The sequence below is a fragment of the Leopardus geoffroyi genome, chromosome C1, assembly GCF_018350155.1.
Source record: "Leopardus geoffroyi isolate Oge1 chromosome C1, O.geoffroyi_Oge1_pat1.0, whole genome shotgun sequence".
NCBI lineage: Eukaryota > Metazoa > Chordata > Mammalia > Carnivora > Felidae > Leopardus > Leopardus geoffroyi.
The window spans coordinates 52429611-52457270 of record NC_059328.1 but is presented as its reverse complement, the minus strand read 5'-3'; the positions used below and the strand labels follow the sequence as shown (position 1 = coordinate 52457270).

Here is a 27660-nt window from a genome sequence, read left to right as displayed (position 1 = left end):
TGATATATATATATATATATATATATATATATATATATATATATACACACACACACACACACACACACACACTCATATGAACATTATTCAACAATAAAACAAAATAAAGAAATCTGCCATTTGTGACAAGATGGGTGGTTGTTGAGGGTATTATGCTAAGCGAAATAAGTCAAAGATAAATACAGTATGATCTCACTTATATGTGGAATCTCAGACACTGAACTCATAGATACAGAGAACAGATTGGTGGTTGTCAGAGGCCAGGGATGGGGGGTTGATGAAATGGGTGAAGGTGGTCAAAAGGTATAAACTTCCAGTTATAAGATAAATAAATCCTGAGGATGTAACTAACATACAGCATGGTGACTATAATTAATATTTGAAACTTGTTGAGAGAGTATATCCTAAAAGTTCTCATCACAAGGAAAAAGAAATTGTAACTATGTGAGGTGATCGAACTTATTGTGGTCATCATTTCACAATATAGAGAGATTTCAAATAATTACTTTGTATGCCTTGGATTAACACAATGTTACATATCAATGATATCTCAAACTAGAAAGAAAAAAAAAAAAAGATGCTGAGAACAATGTCTATAGAGTACCTACCACCAGAGATTTACTTGTCATTATTGGCTTTAGGCCTTGCAGCCTGGAAGACAGTGAGCAAGTTACTTAGTCTCCCTGGGCTTGAATATCATCATTTTAAAAATGGGAGAAATACTACCTGTCAAACCTACAGCACTCACCTTATTGGATCTTTCAACTTCAGACCTTGGATGGGCTTTCCTGCTTCTGAGATCCCCTTGTAACAAAGCCATGGTTCAGGCTGACCCACAAAGATAGGGCACCTGAAAGGGGAGAGAGGGACTCAGTCATTCTTCTACTCTCAGTACATGCTTCTACTACTGATTCAGTACGAATGGTGTCCTTCCATGTGCATGACACATGCCAGCTCAGCTCACTTGCTCTGCTCTCGGGAATTTGGTGGAGGTACACAGGACTCCTTCTTGCTCCCTGCGTACTTGCTACTCTGTCAGCCACCATCTGGAAAGCCCTTTCTAGATTGACCTGCAGCTACTCTGCCCCAAATATGCAGGAAAAACCAAGCTGTGCATGGCTTCCCTGCCCTTGGGGTCTATCCCTCCTGATGTCCCCCTTTCTTTGACCCTGGGCCCCAGATAGTAAGAAACAACTTCTCTGTTGTCCTCAGGGCAAGAGCATGGAGGGGGATGAGACCCTCAACACAGAGTAATGTGCACTCCGGTTTGGGGACTGGAAAGCAATAATGCACCCAGTCGTCCAAATTAGAAAATTCGATTCAGTCATGTCCGATAGGTCCCCCCACCAAGTCCTGGCAATCCTAATTAACTGGTATTTATTCAAAGTAGTACATTTTTCATCATCCCTATTGCTATTACCTTAGTTTTAGTCTCATCCTGAGCCACCCGGAACATGGCAAACATTCCCACCCTGCTCCAGCCTCTTCCTCCATGCCAGAAAAAAACTTGCTAATTACTTAGCCATTTTCCAGTGGTCCCCCAGCTCCTATGGGATAATCAAAACCTTGCACTTATGAACCTTAATAGTTCAGCTGTGGCTTTCCTCCATTCCCATGCCATGCCATTTCCTCCATACACAAGCTTTGCTGCAACCAAACTGAATTTCTCCCCAGGCCCCGAACATACTATCTTCTCAACAAGCTCAGCCTTTGAATAGCATCTTAAATGTCACTGCCTCTAGGAAGCCTCCCAGCTCTTCCAAGCAGGACTAGCTATTGGGCTTCACAGCACTTTGTACCTATTTCCATCAGCACACATACCATGTTATGATGTAGTTGTGTGTCTATACAGGCAATCCAGATCTTAGTCCCATAGGGCTGGATAAGGTTCGTTGAATTCCAGTTCTATGCCCTGTGGAAATCTGAAGCCTTTCCTATAGTTTTTGTGAATTCCCAAAGGTCTGTATTTTCCTTGTCCCCCAACTGCAATTCCTGCTTCTATGCATGCTGCCTCTGGTCTGCACAATGTTGACCCCAGTGTGACCAGGGCCATCATGTAAGGCTATATAAATTTTGCCCTGCTCAAGGGCACAAAGCTAACAGGGAAAGGAGGCCTGAAAAACCAGCCTGTGCCCTACTCACCTTCTATACCCATCCAGAAGGGGCACGTTTCTCCAATTTGCACAAATGTGTAATGAGGGCTGGCAGTGGTCCTGTGCCCTTCCCAAATTTCCAATACAAACCCTTCCTTATAGTGAACGTTTGTGATACCAAAGACTACTTAAATGGTGGGTGGGGGGAGAGCAGGGTAAAATGCAGGCAGTGGCATTTCTATTCTTAAAATACTGTTTTAAGTTTCCTCTCCACCAGGGAAATTTTACTGCCATTTCCTATACATAATCCCCAACCTCACACCAACTCATTGGATCCTCTCATCCCTCCCATTTCTGTTCTACTACCCTTCTTTTCCCTTCCCTTCTCTCCTTCTCCCCCACCCCTTCTTCCTCTTCCTTTCCTTCCTCCCCTCTTCCTCCTCTCTCCCCTTCCTCTCCTTCTCCTTCTTCTATCTCTCATTTTCCCAGGAGCAACTTAACCACTTTATTTGTTCTTCATTTTTCGGCCAACACAGACTCTCTCTTTCACCTCAGAAGTTTATCAAGATGTTTTTGCAAACAAAGAATGTTCATTCCCTAAAGGATGCCAGTTAACATCTACTGTTAATGCACATTTCAAATTATTACACATATGTCTGTTTCCCCCCATGTCTATTAATTCTTGGAGGGTAGAAGTTGTGTTTCTGGGGTGCCCTTCTTAGATTTAGTCAATATTTAGTAAAGGACTGAAGCCATTTGGAGCTAATTAAGACCAGGCTCAAGTTTTCACTCTGCCACTTATTCACTGAGGACTTTAGACAATTAGCCTAACTCTTAGAGCCTCAGTTCCTTCATCTACAAAAGCATCAGGACTAGCATGAGGGAAGTGAGGCACACAGGGCTCAAAATTTAAGGAGGCGCTCAATTGTAGGTTTGACAAAATTTAAGGAGCCTGAGAGTGAGTGCCTCCTTAAATTTTGTACTTTGGGAAACTTACTTGCTTTGCCCTAGTCCTGACCCAGATTATAAAATAGGGATAATAAGGGTATCCATATTGTGAGCCACTAGCATTTTTTTTTTCAACGTTTATTTATTTTTGGGACAGAGAGAGACAGAGCATGAACGGGGGAGGGGCAGAGAGAGAGGGAGACACAGAATCGGAAACAGGCTCCAGGCTCTGAGCCATCAGCCCAGAGCCCGACGCGGGGCTCGAACTCACGGACCGCGAGATCGTGACCTGGCTGAAGTCGGCCACTTAACCGACTGCGCCACCCAGGCGCCCCGCCACTAGCATTTTTTTACTGAGTTTTAGTGAGTGTTTTAAGTGTAGTTCCTATTATCATTTCAAGCTGCTTTATATGACATTGTTCAGGAGAATTGTTAAATTTAATAGAAGCTATTTGAAAAGTAATGTTTAGAGTTATAATGATTCAAACAGACTTCTAATAATTTTCAACTTGGTGGAAAACAATGTTTCATACACACATTTGTTGTCCTAGGAGTTGGAATATATATGAATACCTCTTCACGTCTTGTCCCGAGTTATTATTACATAGAGTTGTCATGTGAGAAGCAGTTCATTGTTTATCTTGGAATATCTGTCCACAGGAATTTTGGTTAAGCCTCATATTTGACATCATTGTTGGATTTATTTGTCCACAGCATCTTAATCCAATACCTGTCTCTCCCAATTGGCGTCATAGATGTCTATATTTGTACCTCAAGTTTCATTGCTCTAAAAGACAAATGCCCATCAAGTTGGATGTTTCAACACTCCCAGGTTGGACATGTGCCCCAGGTGCCCTTGGAAAAGTGTGCCTCTCCTGGCAAACTGCCATGAAAATTCTCATTGCATGTCTCCTCTTTGGTTTTCAAACAAGATCCCATTCTGACATGTCTGACTCCTCTAATGTTCTCTTTTTTAAAAAATTCTTCCTAACTTGTTGTGATGAGCACTGGATATTATATGTAAGCAATAAGTCACTAAACTCTACTCCTAAAACCAACACTACCCTATATGGTAACTAACTTGAATTTAAATAAAATATTGGAAAAAAAAATCTTCCTGACATTAAAACAATGCCTTCAGAGGGCATTAGGTCAGGTATAATGCATACTCAGGTATAATATATATAATTTCTTATATGAACCTCTGGGGAAAAAATTACGATTATTTTGAAATATACTAAACTCACCCATAAAGTTAGAGCAAGCTTTTAAAACTGTAAATGTCTGGACTCAACTTAGTAAAATCTTCACAAGGAAGTGTCATAGTGCTCCCTCTGGGTAAATATAAAAAAGCTGAGCCACCCCCACCTCCTCCCCCCACTCCCCTCCCCCAGTCAACACACACACCTGAGGCTTCCCATGGTGAAAATTCCATGTCATGTAGCTCATCTGAAGTAAGATCATCCTCAAATAGCCTTTAAACTGGGTGAAACTTCATCCAGCTGTTTTCCCACAATGTGATGCCAAAGAAATGCTCAGGGACTTAAACACGTTTATGTAGTGGTGGTTGATGATTGACAGGTGAGAATGTCAGGTGGGCTGAGGGACACCGAACAGCGGCAGGCAGTACTCGGCACATAGCAAGGCTTCCATCGATGCTATTATCTGTTGTGTAGGACATGCAGAGTGCAGAAGGGTACACACTCCGTCATTACGTCTACGAGAAACAAATGAGGAAATACACGTAAAGCAAAAAGACATCCAGAAACTACATGAAAATGTCAACAATAGTTGTGTTTGGACGACCAGGAATTCTTTCCCTTTCTTCTTTTCGATATATTCTCATTTTTCTTTAATGAATTGTATTATGTTTCTCATGTTACTAAATTTTGAAAGATATTTTTGAGCTCGTCTGTTTTGTCTGCTCTCAGCCTTTATAAATCAAATACTCTCAAGACCTCTGAGGTGTTTGTCCTGAGAGAAAGGATGTGAGGGTGACTTCAGGGGAACTGACAGGGAGCCGTCCTCTGGCAATAAAGCTAATTGCTTTTTTACTTTTTCTTTTTGCCTTTTTCTTTTTTGTTTTCCCTTTTCTTTTTCTTCTTCCACCCTCCTTCCCTCCCTAAGTGGAGCTGAATCAATGATTTGCAGCTGGGAGAGCGGCCACAATTATTTCTCTAATTATTTTTTTCTACCAAATATTCCCATTGCCAAAGCTGCCTGTGCAAAATGAAAACACATAAACATTTACAAGCTTGTTGTTATTGCTTTTTAAGCAAAACAAAAATGAATTTATCCTAAAAGCAGCCAGACGGTGTGAGTCGACCTATTTTTTTTTTCTTTAAGTTCCTTTTTTTACACCAGCAGATTTAGTAGCCAGAAACGGCCGGAGTCTCTTCACAGAATCCGAGCAACATAAAGACATTGACCTCCACTAAACTCCTGACCAGCCCATCCAGTGAATAAAGTAAACAAAAAGCCCACAACTAAAGCTTGATTTTATGCCCCAGCTGTGGGACAGGATGTGAATTTTTTAAAACAAACAAACCAACAACAAAATGCAACCACTACCACCAACACCCCAGCATAAGGTGTGGCCCCACTCACCCAGAGCAGCACGAGTCCTTCCCCGAATGCTCCTGCACTAAACCCTGCATGAAACATGACTCAGAGCTCTGGGACTGTAAGAGCCCAGCCAGAGTTCACCTGGCATTAATTAAAAGCTCTGACTCAGGTGGTATATATGGAGGGACTTAGCATAAGTCAGTGCAGCAGTTGACAACCTTGAATGCACTGTCCTGATTCTTTGTGGTGAAAGGACGGAGGGGGTTAAAATGATTGAGCACCCCTACAGCTCAGGCCCCCTCACCTACCTTAGCTTGGTTCATCCCTACAACGACCCTATGAGGTGAGGATTAGTGTTCCCATTTTGCAGGAACAAAATGAGGAAACTGGGGCCTAAAGAAGTAAAGTAACTTGGGGACTGTCACCCAGTAAGTTCTTGGCAGAGCTAGGAATAAAACCCAGCTCCCCTTCCAGTTGCCCAGTAAGGATGGACTGGGAACTCCATAGTTTGAAGGATGCATCCCAGGAATCTCAAACCTGTTCTTTACCCAAATATTCAAGCACCTCAGCCCGACCCTGTGTCTAAACGGGCTTCTGAGTGGTTTAAAGGAAAGGTGGGGTTCTTTTTTAAATGACATTTTTGCTCATGGTGTGCTTATGATACCATAGCAACCATAACTTCCCATGGAGTCCGTGACCAGGTCTTAGGAGATGAAGAGGGTGATCCCGTCTTGTCTCTGAATCTTGTCACCAGATAGCACAGGAGCCAGGCTCTTCCAGCCTGATCCTAAAGTGGCTACAGCTCCCTCAGCAGGCTTTAGTTTAGCCTGGAAGGTTATGGGGTTAGAAGATAATGGGCAAATATTTTAGGACCAACTCCTCATAAAAGAACAGGAAGGCCTGGGAGAGGATTTCCCCAAATCTTATCTATTCCTGGTTGGACAACAGTCAATCTTCAGGACGGTGACACATCACAGTAAAAGGGCTGATTGCTGTAAACTTGATAAAGTTCTCAACCCAATGTTAAAATCAGGAGAAGATGCTTTTTGAAAAAATGTATGTCATAAGGAGGTCTTTTCAGAATTAACAGTATATTTTAAGGCACTCAAATAATTTGTCTATTCTAAAGCCTCATGTCTTAATCAACTATTACAAAATCTTCCCTCTTTAGAATCTTGGCAGGATTTTGAATTGGGCACTGATTAGTTTGGGGCAAGAGGGGATTGGTAGGCATTCACTTGGGGTAGGGAGAGATTTAGTTCTTTTTGAAAAGAAGGAGCAGAAGTGAAATAGATATAAAAAGGTAACCCTCCTCACCAGGCCTTGGTTCCCACCGCTGAACTGCTGAGTCTACAAGCAGGCTCCTGCTTCATAAGAAAATGACCCCTTAATTTTGGCTCAAATTTCCTTTTAGTCATAATTACCTGTTATTATAATAATCTTATTACCACAATACAAAGCTCTAGAGGATAGGGAAAATATAAAAATCACCACTAATCCTATCACCAGCCCATAACAACATTTCAGGGTTTTTTTGTCCCCCCCCCCCCCCACACAAGTCTTTTTCCCTCTGTACGAGCTTCATTCATCCATTCAACAAATATTTACTGGAGAACTGCTATGTGTCAGATACTGAGTTCTCCATTGTTATAGCTATTGTGCTAAACACAACCTTTTCCCTCATTCTCACTGAATAGTACAACAGCTTATATTTCTAGCATTAGAAAAAAAAAAGGCAACATAAAACCCCTCAAAATTAAACTCTATCCTTGAAGCCCAAGGTGATGTCCCAGGAGCACCTTAGGAGATCCTCAATGTGGGAAATGACTGGAGATCTAAACTCTGGTTATTTCCTATTCATTTGTGCAAGGAGAGGGGACTTCAGCTGGTCAGAGAGCCTGGTCTATCACTCATATCCAGGCCCGTCAGCCCCAATTACATGAGACCTTGACTGGAGGACAAATGTCCTCCCAGAAAGGAGCAAGCCTTCCCCTCCACACCTCCTGCACCTTCTCACCTCCACTGACCTGGAGCCTGGGCAATCTGGAGGCCTTGGGCACTTTGTCCCAAAGAGCACAAAACTAGATAATCTAGACAATCTGTTGTGCTCCTTGGGCCCTTAGAACAAACAAGATAGTAGTCCCCAGTTTGCCCATCTTGCCTTCCATGACAGTCAGCCTGGAGCCATACTCCCTCCAGGTCCTTGGCCCCCTGTGCCACCAACGTTGGAACATAAATGCAGAAACCACGAATCTTTCCGGGATCCAACAGCCAGCACAGGGTGCCTGTGTCTCCAGCCCACCTGGCAGGAACCCAGCACTGTCCTCCCACCCCTCTTGTCGCCCTCTCCCCTCCCCAACTTCACGGCCCTAAACTGCCTCTTCCCGTGTTCATCACATCCCCACACAAAGCTCGGGAGGGAAATTGAGCTGAGAGCACATGGGGAGACAATGGGTCCAGCAGACTTCTTGGAGGCCTCCTCCTAATGCAGAGGGGCTTTCTCAATGTGAAAGGCCCTGAGGAAATAGGGCCTTCATCTCCTTCCCCAAGGGTCACTCACCCCAACTTCCATCATGGTCTTTGTTCTTAGAACAAAAGCAGCATACATGAGGCCAGAAAAAAAATTCATGTGACTATAGATACAGTCAAAATCTCTTGATGATGATTTGTTCCCATTTTAAACATGAGGAAATTTAGGCTCAGAGAGGTTCTGTGACCTGCCCAAGATCACACAGCTAGTAAGTAGAGAAGGTGGGATTTGGACCCAGGCAATCTCACTGCAGAGCATGAGTCCTAAAAACTGTCCTACATCACCTCCATGTCAGTTACATGGTACCTACCATGTGCCAGGCATTATGCTGGGGCCTTTATACAGGTTTCTTTAGTAACAAAACAACCCTATGAGGAGATTGTATCTAATCACAGTAAGTAATTTTCTGGACTCAAATGGATTCTGCCTACAATCTTTTAAATTCAATTAAGGCTATCACCTCTGATTTTGTGCCCTTTCTCCTCTGCTTTGATGTGACACATTACAAAGAATGTGAATTTCAGTGTGGAATAGGCCTGCATTCAAATCCCAGCTCCCCCATATAGCAGCTCTATAACCTTGAGGCTCAGTTTCTTCACACATAAAACAGAGGTACATAGAACTTCCCAGTGGGTTGGGGGAAGAGGTAGTTAAGTGAGAGAGTACGGGTAAAGCATGATACCTAACATCAGTGTCCAGTAAATGACAATGCTTATTAGTAATAAACAGCAAGTATCGAAACGATGCACGTTCGGGGCTTCCTGGCTTTGCCGCAGAAGCTCCACAAGTCGGCACATGGTGTATTAGAAAAGAGTTCAGTGATATTTATCCAACATCCTTATTTACATGAGAAACATGATATGACAGCTTTGCTCCTCGTCAGCTTGCAAGCGTGAGCACCTTGAGTCATACTACCTGTTCATAAAACAAGGATGATAATGTACGTATTCAACTCACCTGAACCATATGCTTCCCCACACTTCTCCATTCTCACTCTTCCTAATTTCCACAAGACAAAATGTTATTTTCTCTGTGGAGAAACTCTCAGACACAGAATCCGAAGCAGGTTCCAGGCTCTGAGCTGTCAGCAGAGAGCCCCATGTGGGGCTCGAACCCATGGACTGTGAGATCATGACCTGAGCCAAAGTCGGATGCTCAACTGACTGAGCCACCCAGGCACCCCAGGATGTTTGCCATCTAAAAAAAAAAAGCGTCAACTTTGGGGTTTGGGCATGGTGGGAACAGTTTCAATCTTGGATGGTGGCAATAAAGAATGCACAATTTTTTTCATTCTATCCAGCCCTACTTTTTTTTTTTTTTCCAACGTTTATTTATTTTTGGGACAGAGAGAGACAGAGCATGAACGGGGGAGGGGCAGAGAGAGAGGGAGACACAGAATCGGAAACAGGCTCCAGCCCTACTTTTAACTGAGTTTGGCCTTATAAGTAGCTCCTAACTGTAGTAAAAGGAAAGAATGCTGAGCCTGATGTCAGGAAACCTGCTTTTTATTTTTCTTATTCATTTTTTTAATGTTTATTTATTTTTGAGAGAGAGAGCACAAGTGGAGCAGGACAGAGAGAGAGAGAGAATCCAAAGCAGGCTTCGTGCTGTCAACACAGAGCCCGACCTGGGGCTCAAACTCACAAACCATGAGATCATGACCTGAGATGAAATCAAGAGTCACACACTCAGCCAAATGAGCCACCCAGGCACCTAGGAAACCTGCTTTTTAGCTTTACCCTTGTCAAACACTAGCTCTCGAATTCTAAGTGAGTCAACAGATTCCTGGGAGCCTCCGTTTTCCTATCTGTAAAAAGGGAGAAAACACCTAGCTGCTAGTGTTGTGAGGCTTAAAAAAGATAATGGACACAAAAGCACTCTGAAAATCCTGGATAGCCAAAAGACATGAGATGTTATTGTGGACTGTACTGATTAAACTCTAAATTATCATTGATAACCATAATACTAACAGTAAGTTCCAGTTGCATTTAATTTCTGGTAAAAAGCACTTTCCAGAATGACATCCAGCTTTGGTCTGTGGTCATATAGTTTACTGGTAAATACTTGTGTATGGGTAGCAAGTCACATCCCAGATGTGTCTATGCCAACAGTAATGCAAGACAGCAATCGTTCCAATGTCTGATTCCTCCTCTCTGAAAGATGTTGTCCCATTGTAAGTAATGGCACACATTTGGTATATTTGGAGAGTGGCAAGTGGCCATTGTGGCTAGAGGAGAGTGAGCCAGGGAGATGGCGGGAGGGAATGAGTTCAAAGAAGCAGTAATAGACAAGGGTTTGTGGCATCATGGAAGGGGAAAGCCACCCAGAGGGCTGTGAGCAGAGCATGATGTGATCCAGCTTGGGTCTAACTGGATTAGTCCTTGTGGAAACAGGGGGGCCATGAGAAGAACATAATCTCTACAAGAGGCATGGTGGCTTGGAGTAGGGAGCTAGTGGTGGAGATGGTGAGAAGTGACAGGAGTCTGAGTAGAAGAAATGATGTGTAGGAGAGAATGATGTCAAGGATGAACCCAGATTTTGGCCTGAGCAACTGGAAAGAAGACAGTGGAGCAGGTCATGGGGAGACCAAGAGTTCTGCTTTTAAAAATATTTGCAAGCATTATACTTTTGAGTTTTACTAAAAAAATTTCCCATATATGATTTAAAAAAAAATAGGGGCGCCTGGGTGGCTCAGTCGGTTAAGCTGCCGACTTCGGCTCAGGTCATGATCTCGTGGTCCGTGAGTTCGAGCCCCGCGTTGGGCTGTGTGCTGACAAGCTCGGAGCCTGGAGCCTGTTTCGGATTCTGTGTCTCCCTCTCTCTCTGACCCTCCCTTGTTCATGCTCTGTCTCTCTCTGTCTTAAAAATAAAACATTAAAAAAATAAAAATAAGTAAAAAATAAAGGGACCACATACACATAACCCGCATTATACTTTTCAAAACAATTTCTCATCCACAACCTCATTTGGTCCTTGTGAAAAGCAGTCTTGTGAAATTGCTGCTACTATCCCTACTGTATCAGTGAGAATTCAAGCAGAGACGTGGAATCACTGTGGTTGACAGAAAATAAGGGATTTGTTTGAGAATTAAGACCTTCTGCAAGTGTATGAACTGCCGGAGAAGTGTGCTGGGTGTTGTGCCTACTGTTGACACAGGTCAGTGGACTGCAAGTTGGGAAGGAAAGCTAGATGTGAAGTGATATGAGCAAGAACAAACCGGAACCCACATGAAAAATCTGGACCTCATATAGATTGACTGGAACCCTTGTCTGTCTTCTGCCACCTCCAATCTCAGTGTTATGGATGAGCTGTAGGAGAAGCTGTGCCCTTTGCACCCAACTACATATACTCTGGCCAGGACTTGACAAAGCTAGGATCGAGGATCTAGGAGGATTTAGGAGGAGCTAGAGGCCCTGTGGGCCCACCTCTGTCAACTAGCTGAGCTAGTAGATCAGCAGCAAAGTGCATGTGCTGCCACAGTGCCTGCCACAGCTTGAAAAGGGTTCCTGCCCTCTTGCAGTGTTGGTGGGAATGCAAACTGGTGCAGCCACTCTGGAAAACAATGTGGAGTTTCCTCAAAAAATTAAAAATAGACCTACCCTATGACCCAGCAATAGCACTGCTAGGAATTTACCCAAGGGATACAGGAGTACTGATGCATAGGGGCACTTGTACCCCAATGTTTACAGCAGCACTCTCAACAATAGCCAAATTATGGAAAGAGCCTAAATGTCCAGCAACTGATGAGTGGATAAAGAAATTGTGGTTTATATACACAATGGAGTACTACGTGGCAATGAGAAAGAATGAAATATGGCCCTTTGTAGCAACATGGATGGAACTGGAGAGTGTGATGCTAAGTGAAATAAGCCATATAGAGAAAGACAGATAACATATGTTTTCACTCTTATGTGGATCCTGAGAAACTTAACAGAAACCCATGGGGGAGGGGAAGGAAAAAAAAAAAAAAGGAGGTTAGAGTGGGAGAGAGCCAAAGCATAAGAGACTCTTAAAAACTGAGAACAAACTGAGGGTTGATGGGGGATGGGAGGGACGGGAAGGTGGGTGATGGGTATTGAGGAGGGCACCTTTTGGGATGAGCACTGGCTGTTGTATGGAAACCAATTTGACAATAAACTTCATATATTGAAAAAAAAAAAAAAAAAGAAAAGGGTTCCTGCTTCACTCCCACCTTCCAAATCTAGCAAAATGTGCCTTGGAGCCAACTTGAAATGGAATCCACCAGCTTATGAGTTGCTAGAAAGACTCATAGCTTTGAATACCCAAGTGGACAATTTGTTAAATAAAGGGAAGGGAATTCTGGGAACCAGGATCCCAGCTTAGCTAAGTTGACATGGTATAAAACCACCACACTTACTTTACAAGTGAAGAAAATTACCACCCAGAGAAGTCAACCAACTTGCCCATTGCCTTGCAGAACATTAGTAGCATTTTATCAGGTCCCAGGTTTGCTGACCCCTTGCCAACTGACTTTAGTTTATATTCTTTGAATGCTTGCTATGTGGCAGACACTGAATCATCACATCCTATGCTCGCCACAAGTCTATAGAATAGGTATTATTATGCCCGTTTATAGATGAACATGCTGAGGCTCAAACAGAAGTCAATGAACCAATGTAACATGGCTATGGAAAGAGAAAGCTGAGACTCAAACACAGGCTGGTCAGACCTCAAGCCTCACACTCTTAGCCTCCCTCTGGGCGTGTGGTGTTTCCTGCCACTAACTCCATGCCCGCCCTCTTTCCCAGGGTGGAGTATCCGAACATGGCTCACACTAAGAGAAATCCTGACACCCCAGTTTCTCCTCTGTAGTCTGTGGTGCTGGTCTGCGGCCAGTTCCCTGCCACTCCAGGGACAGTGTAAACCCACGGTGGGAAGTGCTCTGGTTTGTGCAATTAGGAGGTGCACCGAAGGAAACATGTACTCCAAACACAATGGGCCAAAAGCACCAGAACACAGCTTGGACCTGGAAGAAGCCCGTCTGCTCTTGGCCACAGTAACCAGAAGCCTAAAAATCAAGCAAATGTTCCCTCGATGCTGAGAAATTTCCCATGATTCCAGAGAGGCCAGGAAATAGAGCTGGGTGGGGGTAGGGGAAGGCCTAATGAATGCTTCAGTAATGAAACTTAAGATCTGTGGCTTTGGAGTTAGCAAATAACTCTATATTCGTTTAATTCTCTTGATGATGACCCTAATAATATTAATAACATCCATTATTACTCATTGCAGTTGACTGTTTATTTTGTGCCAGGCTCTCTTCTAAGCATTTCACATTAATTAACCCAGTTATCCCACACAGCAAGCATTTAGAGTAGAGAGTATTATTGTCACCATTTTACAAATGGGGACGCTGAGGCACAGAAAGTTTAAATAACTAGCCCACAATTATAGGAGCCCAGGGAGTCTGCCTCCAGAGCATAACCTCTCAACCTTTACCCTAATCTGTCCCTCAACAACCCTGTGACAGAGGGAGACAGAAAGGGAGAGTGGCAGGACTATGGTTCCCATTTTGCAGATGAGGAAACTGAAGCTTGGGATGGTTGAATAAGACATCTAAAGCCTTCCTGGCAAGCCAGGTTTGAAGCCAGAGCTGTTGGACTACAAAGCCCATGCTCTTTCCACTCTGCCACTCAGCCCTGTTAAGTGAGTGGCACATTCAGGACTTGAAACCAAGTCTAACACAAGCCCAACCACAGTTGCTTATGATTTGCTAGAAAGACTCATAGCTTTGAATACCCACGTGGACAATTTGTTAAAGTCAGCCTAGAGGCCCAAAGCTATCTGCCTGGTGAGTGAAAGGGTGCTCTCACACTTTCAGCCAGGAAAGTACGAACACTGACTTCCCCACCTTGGAAATGTTGCCTCACACCCTGGAACCAAAAGAACAAAAATATTCTGATTCTTGGAAGTCAGACAACCCCAACTCTGGTCTATGGCCCTAACTTGGGTCACCTCAGTGTTCAGCCCCTTGGAGAAAATGGTGTAGCCACTTATCCATAATTCAACAAAATTCATTCATCCAGCATGGCCTTACTAGGCATCCTCTCCATACAGACACACTACGGGGGGTGGGGAGGACATACACAAAGGAGCTCACACACAGCTCCTGCCCTCAGTGACTTTATTGGGTACCTGGAGAATTCCAGTTCCTTCCCACGACCTTCCCCACCTATACCACTTAACCAAATAATGTCAAGAAACACTATCACAGGAACCAATGGAAGTTAGTAGGAAACAGCTGACAAAAATTTCTTTCATCATTGACTCAGTTAATAAGTAAATATACGTTGAGTTTCTCTTATTTGTCAGGCACTCTGCTAGGCACTTTGGAGGCGAATCACATTTAATCTTCAAAACACCCCTGTATAGGAGGTATTACTATCTTTATTTTACAGATAAGGAAACTGAGACACATGGAAGGAGAATGACTTGCTCAAGATTATCCTGGGGGTTAGTGTTAGTAATTATAGAACCCAAATCTGACTTCCAACTCGGAGTTCTTTTATTTCATTGATCTATTTTTTTTTAATGTAAGCTCTATGCCCAACATGGGGCTTGAACTCATGTTCCTGAGATCAAGAGTCATATGCTCTACCAAGCAAGCCAGCCAGGTGCCAGGTTCTTTTAATCCCATCATACTAGAAAGGGAATTACAAGATCCTGGAGATCCAAGAAATGGGGAGTGAGAGGGGCAAATTGATGAGAAGCTAATTAAAGTTTTCTTTTTTTACCTACCAGTGAAAAGCAGAAGTGACTAAGACAGCTAGTTACCCAACAACGTGACCTGTTCCCCATCCATAGTGGACAGATGTTGCAGGAAGTGACTGCCAAGCCAGGTCTCCCTTTCCCCTTGCATCATGCTATGGCCATGTGACTTGTTCTCACCAATAGAATGTGGACAAAAGCAATGTATATCACTTTTATGTCTGAGTATTTAAGAAGTAGATGTGCTTTCTACTCCCACTTCTCCCATCAGCTGGTGGATGGCAGAGGGTCCTGTGGACACTGGGATCCTGCAACCCTCTTGGGAGAAGAGCACCTTGGTAAACAGATATGTCTGAGCTTGATGTGAACGAGAAATGAATTTCTATTCTGTTGGTCCATTATACATTTGGGAGGAGCTGTTACTTATTACAGCATCTAGCATGACCTTAACTAAATGTGGTGGCCATATTTAGGCCAACATGCTAGGCTCTGGGTTATTCATTCCACCTTACAGGTAGTAAAGAAATCAATCTATCTGTACCTGTATCAAATCACAGTTACATACAGGCTAATCAGCCTTTCTTTTTTTTTTTTAATTTTTTTTTAATGTTTATTTATTTTTGAGACAGAGAGACACAGAGTATGAACGGGGGGGGGGGGGGGGGTGGTCAGAGAGAGAGAGGGAGACACAGAATCTGAAACAGGCTCCAGGCTCTGAGCTGTCAGCACAGAGCCCGATGCGGAGCTTGAACTCACGAACCGCGAGATCATTACCTGAGCCAAAGTCGGATGCTTAACCGACTGAGCCACCCAGGCACCCCTAATCAGCCTTTCTAAAGACAGGAAAGGCCCTTGATCAGAGGTGCAACCTTCACTAGACAGTGAGGACTCCAAGGACAAGAGCTGTCTCACTGTTCTCTGCATCCCATGTCTCGGACAGTGCCTGGCTCCTGGTGAACATTCAATGTGTGCTTAATGAACAGATAATTTCCCAGGACCTCTTTGCCACCAGAAGATAGTAAACGGATGCAAGACTGAAACTTAGTGGCAGATACCTTGAAACCAGAAACAAAGGGAGTATTTCTAAAATCTCCAGGAGAGAATCTTAACTAAGTCTTGAGCCTCCTCTCCACCAGACAGACCTGACAAACACAACAGCAGATAGCAATACGGAAATATTTGGGACTTACAACAACATTGCACTTATAGTAAAACAAAAGAAGAAATCCCTCAATAAAATACCCTTGTGAAGGCCCCAACAGGGAAGGTTTCCTATGTCATGAGCTGAAGGGTTTCAATCCTATCCTAATCCATGACCGGCCCTCGTATTCCCAAAGGATTTTTCTGCTTAGAAAGTTTTATGGGGAGGGCCTTGAAATACCCTGGGGGAGAGCTTATGGTAAATGTTTTAACAGGGTACGGTAGCCAAAATATGATACTTGATGTGGAAGAAAACCCAGATGGTGGCTGAGATGTCAGGAAATACAATTTTCTGTTTTATCTGGGGAAAATTTTTTCCCTGAATTCCAGAACCTATGGTGATCTGGCCTCATAGAGAGTCAACTTGAAGCCTCAACACGAAAGGATCTCTTTGTATTTGTTAGGGAGGGGGTCCTGGACCACTACATCTGGGACCACTCAGCAGCTGGACTAGGTCCCTCTAACTAAGCTGCAGCAGAATTCAAATGATTTGACTAAGAAAGAGATTCATTCATTTGAAGGCCTGTGGGCTGATAAACATGAATGAGTTGACGAGAGCCCATGCTAGGTGACATGTGCCCTGCAGATATTGCTTCTTTACCATGGATACTTTGAAGATATTTATCTTCACAATAACCCTGAAAAGAGGTATCATGCTACCACCTTACAAATTCATCAACTGAGGCATGCCGGCCATCCAGCCAGGAAATGGCAGGGTCTGGCTTCAAGTCCAAGTCTTAGAGGATGCCAAAACTGCAGACGCCCCTTGGGTAGTACCCTCCTGACTCCTGATCCAACATGTTTCCCACCACAGCACCGCTGCCTGGGGCAAAGGGAAAGACATTCCTGCCTTAAATTACACACAGTGCCTCCACTTTAGGATTTGGTTTTGCTAAAGGGACAGGGCTAAAATATCTATAATTTAAAGGCTCAGGGGATACCATAAATACATGAGCTCTCAGGAAACTCCTTGGCCCCTCACTTTGGTGTCTAGTTAATTCAATTGCCATCACCACCAAAGGCAATAGCATGCATTTCTCCTCTTTTGCTTCTATCCTTATGAGCACAGCGTTAGCTGTTGTTCTATAACCTTCTTTTACGATGAGGTGCCTGAAATATAACACTCTCAGCAGTTTAGAGCACAAAACTGACTTTAACACATTATGGTACATTTGGGGATTCAAACCTCTTGGAAGCAGGTCAAATGCAGGTACCGAGTTTGCTGCAGAATTCGGCTAGCTGAGTCGGACACATAAAGCTGCCTTTGCATTCCAACCTGTTATACCTCTAAGCCCAGCTCGATGATTTCCCCAAGCCCCAAAGCTGGGGAATGCCAAGCTCATTCTGGCTGGAAACCAAGTACAGTCTCCAGAGCTTAGACCAAAATTGTTTTTTCCAGGACCCCTTGACATGCCTATGTCACCTGCCTCCTTTTCTGAGCCCCTCTGAATTCCCCTCTCTCTAGGCCAGCCATTCTTGCTCTCTACCCCAACCTCCTCTCATAAAGTTTTCTTTTCCTTTTTTATCCTTGTCCTGCAGAATAATCATTTAAAAATTTTTTATATCCCTTGGTATTTAAAACTGCCTACTTATCACAAAAATAGGACAAAAAGCATCATCCACATCCTGCCACTTGCCCTTCCCTAGTTCATTTGCAGACATAATACCTACAGAGTTAGCATATTTGTATCATAGGTACAATTTGGGCAGATGATATATTCCTTTATGGCTGGGTGGCAAATGGATTTCATCTCTTGTCCTGACTCTGTTCAGCCTACCTGGGCAGCTGACTTAAAAGATCCTAGACTCAGCAGGTAAGTGTGGTGGGACAATTCGTGTTTTTGCCATTGACTCATGTTATGGAGAAAGGACAGTGTGGGAGCACACAGACATACTTGCTTTTCTATATTGTCAATGTTTGTGGTAGTTGTCTGATAATATCATCTGTACCAATTCTTCCCATCCCTGGGGGCATGGAAGTCGAGTCTATTTCCCATCGAATCTGGGCTGGCTTTTTGACCAGTTTTGACCACTAAAAGGCAGTGAAAGTGACACCGTGACTTCTAGCCCTTTGAGGTTTTTGTTTTTTTTTTTTTAGTTTATTTATTTATTTTAAGGTGGAGACAGAGAGAGAAGGAGAGAGAGAATCCCAAGCAGGCTTCTTGCTGTCAGCACAGAGCCTGACATGGGACTTGATCTCACAAACCATGAGATCATTACCTGATCCAAAATTAAGAGTCAGACACTTAACTGACTGAGCCACACAAGTGTCCTAGTCCTTTGAGGTCTTAAAGCCTCTCGGGATCTAGCCACCATGTAAAGAAATTTCAGTTGGACTAGACGGGAGATCCCATGGAGAGAAAGAGAAGCCCAGTCAGCCCCAGATGTTCCAGCCACCTCAGTGTAGCACCAGGCATGGGAATGAAACTACCTTGGTTACAGAGCCCACTCCAGGTTCCTAGCTAAATGGATCCACATGAGTGACCCCGTCAGTATGACATGCAGCAGAAGAATTTTCCAGTAGAACCCAGCCAATCCACGGAATCATGAGAAATAATACAATGTTGTGGGTTTGACCACAGTTTGGGGTATTCTGTTACATAGCAGTAGATAACGCATATGACACGATTATTTTACTGGCTGATTTTCCTAATTTCCACTTTAGACCATCAAATCACCTCTTGCATAACATATTCCCTGACCCCTCTCCACCCAGATGGAAATTGCAATTCTCTCTTTTGTGTCCTTTCTGACTCTTCAGCTGTCTCCTCTCCTGGACTGTGGATTGCTGGAGGCCACCGTCTGGATTTCATTCATATGTGTACCACCAGCTGGCATAGTGAGTGGTAAGAGCTCAATAAGTGTTTGATGAATGAACCCAATTAGTAAGTTTACCATTGCACTGTGTCTTCCCTCTGCTTGCACTACTGCCTCCCCTCCCCCATGCACTGGCAAGTCTCCCTCACTTCACCAAATCTCTTATCAGCAAGGACTTCCTCTACCGCCATATTCAAAATAGCAACTTCCTCTATCCCTCTATAGCCTTTTATCACTTTTATTTTCCTTGATAACCTGTATAACTCTCTGAGAGCTTATATACCTATTTCCGGCATGTCTCTCCCCATTAGACTGTAAGCTCATGATGTCAGAGACTTGTTTTATTCACTGCCATGCCCCAGTACCAAGAACAACACTTGACATCTAGTAGGTGTTCAATAAGTATCGTTGGATGAATAAATAATATATGTATCATAACAAGAACTACAAATTTTGGTAGTTTTCTCACTTTGAATTTGGGCTGTCCTGTATTTCAGCTTTGAGCCTTTGTGGTAGGCATGGTTAGCACACACCAATATCCAGTTCTCTCTTCCTGCCTGGGCCTATAGAAGACTAGTCATCCCAACAATTTTGCAGTTAGGTGTGGCCATGTGAGTAGATCTGGCCACAGGAAGTGAGGGGAAGTGACAGCTAGCACTTCCAGGCTGAAGCACAGCTGAGAGAATGTGTTTTCTCCACAAGCTCTCACCCTGCCTTATGTTGAGATGATGGGGACACCAAATCAAAGGAGTGTGGGATTGTGGAGACACTGTATGGAGAACAGCTGCCCTGGAGAGTCGCCCATAACCACAGGGGACTTTTCATGAGTCAGAAATAAACTTGTGTTAAGTCACTGAGATTTTAGAGTGGGCTGTTAGTACAACAGCCTAGCCCAACCTGATCCAAAAGAGCCTATTTGGTTCAAATTCCTTTAAATCTGAGAAATAGATGAGGCACATGTGTGGGAAGGAGGGAAAGAATGAGGTGTTTCCATCACCCAACTACTAATCTACAATTTCAAAGCACAGAAGTGCAGACACTCAGAGAAGTGTCTGCTCTGAGCCAGGCATGATGCCAGATCCTAAGCGAGGCACTGAGGAAACAGGGATGGATCTGACCCCATCCTTCTCCTCACAGAGCTCACAGACCAGTAAGAGAGACAGGCATGTTACTAAAATATGATGGAATATTGCATGGGTATAGTTCTACTATGTACAAAATGCTCAGGGCGCACAGAGGGTGGGCAATTCTTTCTGCCTGTTTCCATATTAAGGGCTTAGCTGAACAGGCACTGTTCCTAGAATACTCACAGGAGCCAGACCAGGTCAGACTATGTCTGGCAGTTAAAGTGGGCAAACAAGAAAAAAGGGGGCAAAGTTTTCCTTCCTTCCTTATCATCCCTGCTGTTGTCTCCTGAATTCTGGCTCTCCTTTCCCAATGTGGAAGGCCTCCCCTGGCTCTGCATGTCTTCCCTGAGGCCTGTCCCCTAAAATCAAAGCTCTAAGCTGCTGTACTAGTCAGGATTCTCCAGAGAAACAGGGTGATTGATTGATTGATTGTAAGGAATTGGCTCACGTAGTTATGGAGGCTGAGAAGTCCCAAAATCTATAATCACAAAGTCGGAAACCCAGGAGAACCAGTGTTGTAGTTCTAGTCCAAGTTCACAGGCTTGAGAATCAAGACAGGCAACAGTGTATCTTCTGGCCTGAAAGCCTGAAGTCTCAAGACCCAAGAAGAGCCAATGTTTCAGTTCAAGTCCCAGGGCAGCAGTCAAGCAGGAGTTCCCTCTTACTCAGCTTTTTTTGATCTATTCAGACCTTCAATCGATTGCATGAGGCCCACCCACATAAGAGAGTGCAATCTGCTTTACTCAGTCTATTGATTCAAATGTTAATCTTATCCAAAAAGAGCCTCACGGGCAAATCCAAAAAATATTTGACCAAATGTCTGGGCACCCCATGGCCAGTCAAGCTGACACATAAAATTAGCCATCGCAGCTGGTGACACTTGTCCTGCCTGCTTTCCCATTGATTCACGGTCAGTTCACCTTAGGAAGCAAAAAGGAGAGGAAGAGAATCCAATAAAACATTGCACAATAACAATGAAAATAAATCTCATTCATTTAGTGGCTATGGATAGCCAGGCATGTTAGACACATACTGTCTAATCTTTGTAACAACTCTGCAACATGGGAAGAATGAGCCTTACTCTCTAGAAGGAACTTCAAGGTCAGAGAGGTTGAGTACCTGGCCCAAAGTCGCACTACCAATAAGTCATTGTATCTGCTAGTGGCTCTTAGAAGTCTGTACAGCACAGGCTTCTATCTCCTGCCCTGTGATCCCTGCCCAAGATCCTGACTTTCACATCTGTTCTGCCTGCTCTGGAGCCCTATGGTTATAGTTTCCTTCCTATGTATGTGCAATAGTGAAGTAAAAAATCCCAGCTACCTGCCACTTAATAAAAGGATGTGGTCATGTCAGCATGAAGACAGCAGGGCAGTAGATCAGCCGATTGCAAGAGTTTCAGGAACTCATATTCCCTGACTTCTCCCAGCAACCTCACCTTGCTACTTCTGCAAAGTCATTAAGAGAACAGCTTCTGGCCCGGAAGGTGCCTTCCAAGGGCACCCATGGGAAGACAATTCAGAAGCTGGTGCTCTGATGACAAGGGTCTTCTGTATCTGTTGCCCTTGAGCCTGGAGACCTCTATCATTTCTGCCTAGGTTAGTTTTATAGACTCTTGAGGAACCATGAGGCTGCCACTTTAATTTTTTTTTTTAATGTTTATTTATTTTTGAGACAGAGAGAGACAGAGCATGAACAGGGGAGGGGCAGAGAGAGAGGGAGACACAGAATCAGAAACAGGCTCCAGGCTCTGAGCCATCAGCCCAGAGCCCGACGCGGGGCTCGAACTCACGGACCGCGAGATCGTGACCTGGCTGAAGTCGGACGTTTAACCGACTGCGCCACCCAGGCGCCCCAGAGGCTGCCACTTTAAAACAGCTCCTTACCCTTTATTCACTGGTCACTTCAAGTATGTGATCCAATTGCTTCTCCAATCGGAAACAATTAAGGAGGAGGTAGTGAAGTCAGCCAGCTGGAGTGCAGGTGCAGGTGGCCTCAGGAAAAGTCAGAAGGACTGTTGTCACCGTACCTTTGGGTGCACGACGAGAGGACAGTGAGTCAAAACATAAGCATAAGCCAATGTCTTCATCCGTTCTGGCTGCTGTAACAGAGAACTGCATAGTGGATGGTTTATAACAACAAAAGCTTATTTCTCAGAGTTCTGGAGACTGGAAAGTCCAAGATCGAGGTTCTGGTGGATTCGGTGTCTGTTGGGCCCATTTCCTGGTTCACAAACAGCTGTCTTCTTGCTATAACCTGACATGGCTAGAGGGGAAGGGAGGGCTCTCTGGGACCTCTCTTTTAAGGATACTATTCCCAGTTCACGAGGGCTCTGCCAAAGGCCCAACTTCCAAATATCACCACATTGGGAATTAGGTTTTAACATATAGTTTTAGGGGGCACAAATATTCAGTCAATAGCAGGCAAGGAGCACAAGATCTTTAGGAACAAAACATTTTTAATGTTCATCTTCTGCTGAGAAACTGTTAGCCCAAGAACCAGGACATTTCCTTGGTTACAAAATTAAACTCTGTGAGGGTAAAGGGCAAGATAAACATGCCATTCTAAGAGTTTCTGAGGACAAACCCAGCGACTGTGTGTGTGTGTGTGTGTGTGTGTGTGTGTGTGTGTCTTTAAAATAGTTCTTACCTACAATTGCAGTTGGGCCAAGACCAGAACGCTTACTCTAAAATCCACACAAACACCATGCATCCTCCATTTCATCCAACGTCACCTGTACAAGAGGCACGTTTAATATAAGAAAACACTTATTCTTCCCATCTGAAATACAAGCTCTTGGGATTTCACAGGGACCTTTTGAGGAAAATCTATAACCAGTGATTTTTCAGTCTTTGTTTTGGACTCCAAACAAATAAAAAAAAATAAATATTAGTGTTTCTACCAGCAACAATAACTCATTATGGCGTAGACATAGGGAATTACTGCAGGATGGGAGGGTGGGGTGAAGAGAGGGCATGTGTGAACTAAACAAGCCCCTCAAGGGGCGCCTGGGTGGCGCAGTCGGTTAAGCGTCCGACTTCAGCCAGGTCACGATCTCGCGGTCCGTGAGTTCGAGCCCCGCGTCGGGCTCTGGGCTGATGGCTCAGAGCCTGGAGCCTGTTTCCGATTCTGTGTCTCCCTCTCTCTCTGCCCCTCCCCCGTTCATGCTCTGTCTCTCTCTGTCCCAAAAATAAATAAACGTTGGAAAAAAAAAAAAAAAAACAAGCCCCTCAAATGATTTGGATGCACAATGGAGAGATTATTAGCGTGGACTTCTACAAGACACAGATCCTAATGGGGGACTGCCTAGTCCAGCTTCGTAGACCAGACAGATCTCACTTTATTTCTTCTTTGTCTAATTTAAATTTAAACAAATATTTATTAATAAGACAATTAAAAATAAACTTGAATCTCTTTGGATCACTCTCTGTTTTCTTTTTATCTTTTCTAGAAAATTAAACCAGCCAGGAGCTGCATTTGCAGGAGGACATGGACTTTGGAATCAGAGAGATCCAGGCTTGAATTCTAGTTCCTCTCGAGGCAGGGCACTAAATCCCTTGAACCTCAGTTTCCTCATCCATGGACCCAGATAATCCTATCACCTTTTAGCATTTGAAGTGTCTTTTATGCAACAGACACTCACTAAATGTTTTCCGGTCCGCTGCCTCTCACTGTAGGTTACCTCCCAAGTACATTTCTAAGAATTGGCCTGCTGTATATATTTGTCATTTTTAATAGCTCTAGAGTATTCCATTGTGATAATGTCAAAATTTGCCCTGCCATTTCTCCAGTGGCATTTGGATTGTTTCTATTTTCCTTTCTTATGAATTGTACTGCTATGAACATCTTTAGACAGATTACTTTTTTCTCCTTATTTCCATGAAATAAATTCCCAGCAGTAGAATTACTGTATCGAAGAGTAGGAACAGCTTTGTAGCCCTTGTTATTTATTGCCAGATGAATTTTCATTTTCTAAGAAACTGTCATCTGAGAGAGCCCAGCATATGTGGTAGATATTACGAATGGTTTCCATCTGTCACTGCTGTTCCTGTCACAAGACGTACTGGAGAAACCATTCCCAGACTCTCGAATCCCATGAAGGGCACTAAGTGGTAGGAAATGTGGAGTAAATAGAGAAGAAATATAAAGACCTGGAATGTGTACAGATGCAGGGCTGGGAGAGTGAAGGTTGATCAAGTTCTCTGCATTTAGGGATTAGGATATGACAAGACCAAGTACTTTTGTCTGGACATAAAGGATGCTGGGGGACAATTCTTCAAATAAGTTCATGTTTACTCTTTTTATTCTATATACATTTATGAGTACTTACCTAACTTAACTCACCACCGGCATTTATGTGGTGTCAGAACCCGCCCACCCCACCCCCACCCCCACCCCCGCCGCCCCCACTCACTTTAAAGTTTGAGAAAGGGGAGAGGTGAAAGTCTGGCCCTGCTTACCAATGGCTTCTTTCTACTAAGATACTGGAAGAGAAGAGACTTGCTTAAGAAGCTAAGGAAGCCACATTAAGGATATGAGTAGAGCCTAAAATCAGAGGCAAAGAATAAAACTGAGGTACAGAACACAAACAAGAGCTTCCCTGGGATAAGCAAATAAAAGAGAAGCAAGAGTGACGGGGACATATTTGGAATAAAGGAGGAAACTGGACAGGAGTAGGGGTGGAGACAGGGGTAAGACAATAGTAAACCAAGGCAATTTCTTAAAGCTTTTTAATAGTGCTATTCAAATCTCAAATATCTTTGCCAATGTTGTTTCCTGCTTGATCTATCTATAACCAAGAAAGCTGTATTAAAATAGTGAAGGATTTGTTAATAACTCTTTGTAGATCTAACAAAGACTTTACATATTTTGAAGCTATGCTCTTAGATAAATGGGTTTTCAATTATCTTCCTGATAAATTGAACTTCATAGTATCATGCTAAGTGATTATCTTTTTAAAGTTTTCCCCTCAAAGTCTATTTTAATTTGCATCAATTTCACTAACCCTGCTTTCCCTTGGTTAATATTTTTCCTCTTATATTTTTTTCTAGCCTCTGACTTTAAAACTTGTCTGTGTTCATACATTATAATTGAGTCTTTTATGGAAAGCATGTGCTAAATTGTGGTTTTATATAGCCTGAGAGCCTTTGTGTTTTAACAAGAGAGTTTAATCCATTTACATTTATTTGGATTACTGATTGATTTGCATTTATTTCTACTCTCTTATTTCTATTTGTCTATTTTTTTCTATTTGTCTTTTCTATTCATACCACTTTTACTGTCTTATGCCCACTCTTCTTACCTTCTTTGGATTGATTGCATTTTTTTCTTTTATCCATTCCTATTCTTTTCACCAAAGTTAAATAGTTCCATTACCTTTTTCTCAAAAAATACCATGTGCTTAGAATGCCTTAAATCTGATCACCCACTTCTCCACACTTACACACTATTTTTGTCCATATTATAGTTCTGTTCTCTTTGCCCCAAACAGACATTAGACATTATCATTATTTTGGAAATGAAATGTTTTCTTGGTTTTGTCTACAAATCTACCAAAATCTTTACTCACCCTTGTCTTTCTTCAAAAACATCAATTGCTTCCAACCACACCCATCCAATTCCATTCTCTTCATGGATGTTTTCTCCTTATTACCCAAACACCTGACCCATCACTGCATGGAAGTACACTTGTATACCTTCTCAGTTTACCATGGGGAAAATTTTAACAATCACACTGCCTCCTTTTGCCAGGAAAACATATGAGCTTTATCTACCATGAGTGATGGCATTCTTATTGCCAGCAATCAGCTCAAAAGTTTCATGTTAACATTTGCATTCTTGGACATTCCAGGAACTGTCTGCTGTGGGTCAGATTTCCTGGAAAGCAGACTCTGATATGGATATTAACATATAATAAACTTACTGGGGGAATAATCTCAGAATAAACACAATGAAGGGTACGAAAAAGCAGAATTAAACTGAGGGAGAAGTTAGGGTATTGAAACACTCACAGCAAAGTTCTCACCTAATCCTGGATGGAGCTCTGGAGCTTGGATGGATCTTCAGTCTCTCAGGACCCCTCAGAAAGGGGGTGTGACCTTGGACGAGAGCAATGTTCACATAAGTTTCAAGTCAAAGAGAAGGAGAGCAATGGAGCGACAGCTTGAGGATGTGGTATGGTCAGGAAGAGATTTCTTTATTTATTTTTAAGTTTATTTATTTACTTCTGAAAGAGAGAGAGTGCGAGCAGGGCAGGGGCAGAGAGAAAGGGGAACAGAAGACCTGAAGTGGGCTCTGTGCTGACAGCAGAGAGCCTGATGTGGGGCTTGCACTCACAAACCATGAGATCATGACCTAAGCCAAGGTCAGATGCTTAACCGACTGAGCCACCTAGGCACTCCAGGGAAAGATTTCTTTAAATGAAAGAAATGTTAGCACTTTTTAGGTTAAAGGTAAGGAACTAGAGGAAATGGGGTTTTCCAACCATCAGGAGGCCTGGCAGTGGGAGGGAGGCCCTTTGCTGAGACACTATGGCACCGTGAGAGAAGCAGCCTTGAAAACTCTGGACCACTAGGGAAAATAACTCTGTGTATGAGTGCAGATGTGCATGTTTGAGAGTTACTCATTAAACAATCGTGAGAATGGAGAGGCATGCCTGAACCTCACACAGATGGGGAGATCTTGAAGGGAACCAGACCTAGAAAAGAATCTATGCTTTCAGGAAATATACAATTTAAAAAACCTGTTGAACTTACTGAATCACTATTTCCCAAACTTCTATAACCACAGAACTTTTCATTTTTCTGGAATATCTGTTGATGTGTCTCATAGCATTCCTCAAAACATAGTTTGGGAAATAATGGGCCAAGTAACAACCTCAAGACTTTACTCAGTCTTCTAATGACCAATTCATAAACCAGGACATAAATTGAATGAAATAGAAGGCTGATTTAAAAAAAACACAACTTTTTTATTAACGGTGTTTCAATTTGGAAAACATTTACAGAGTGTCTATTAGGTACTAGAAACTGCTCTGCGCCCTAAGGACATGGAGATGACAAAGGCAAGAAGGGCCTTCCTTTCACGAGCTGGCAGCCTGTAGGGGGTCTCAGGTGGTCTCTAAATAAATGTTACACTGAGCAGCAGACCCCTTGATAGGAAGACAGACCCTGGGTGACCAGCACAGAGTGACCTTGCGTGTTCAGACATCGCCTGGACACCTCCCCTTTGTGACGATGGCTCTGAGGAAGGAGAAAGGCACAAACCAGGCCTTGGTGAGGTGAGTTCTGGAGAGTCTGCAGAGTGCAGGGGGAGGCCAGGAGTTGGGGCAAGGGTCCACCCAGACTGATACTGTCATTATCTGCTCACATAATCCCAGCCCAGGCCGGGTTTCTTAATCTCCTGGAGCTTCTGTCTCATTTGCAAAATGACGATAGTAATAATTCATCCTCACAAGGTCTCCATGAGGATCAAACAGGAGAAAAGGGATGTGAAAAAATTACGTAAACGGTAAAGCACTCCACAAAGAGGGATCTTATGACTTACTTATTCCTTCACAAAGTGCATTTCAAAGAAAGCTAAACAACTCCCCCAAACTTTCCACTCTCAGGGCTATTTTTATTTTGTGATTTTCCAAGCCTCAAAATGAAATTGAAAA

At 43.3% G+C, this 27660-nt stretch overlaps 1 long non-coding RNA gene across 2 annotated transcripts; it reads right to left on the bottom strand.

Annotated features, from left to right (window-relative positions):
• Positions 1–753: 753 nt before the first annotated feature.
• LOC123598007 lies at positions 754–26187 on the bottom strand. Of its 2 annotated transcripts, XR_006712348.1 has the most exons (5): positions 26029–26187; positions 21890–22737; positions 8819–9051; positions 4449–4758; positions 754–850 (listed from the first exon to the last, which is right to left on the bottom strand). It is a non-coding gene; the product is annotated as an uncharacterized LOC123598007 (long non-coding RNA). The 2 variants fall into 2 exon arrangements; XR_006712347.1 differs by lacking the exon at positions 8819–9051.
• Between the last annotated feature and the right edge of the window lie 1473 nt (positions 26188–27660).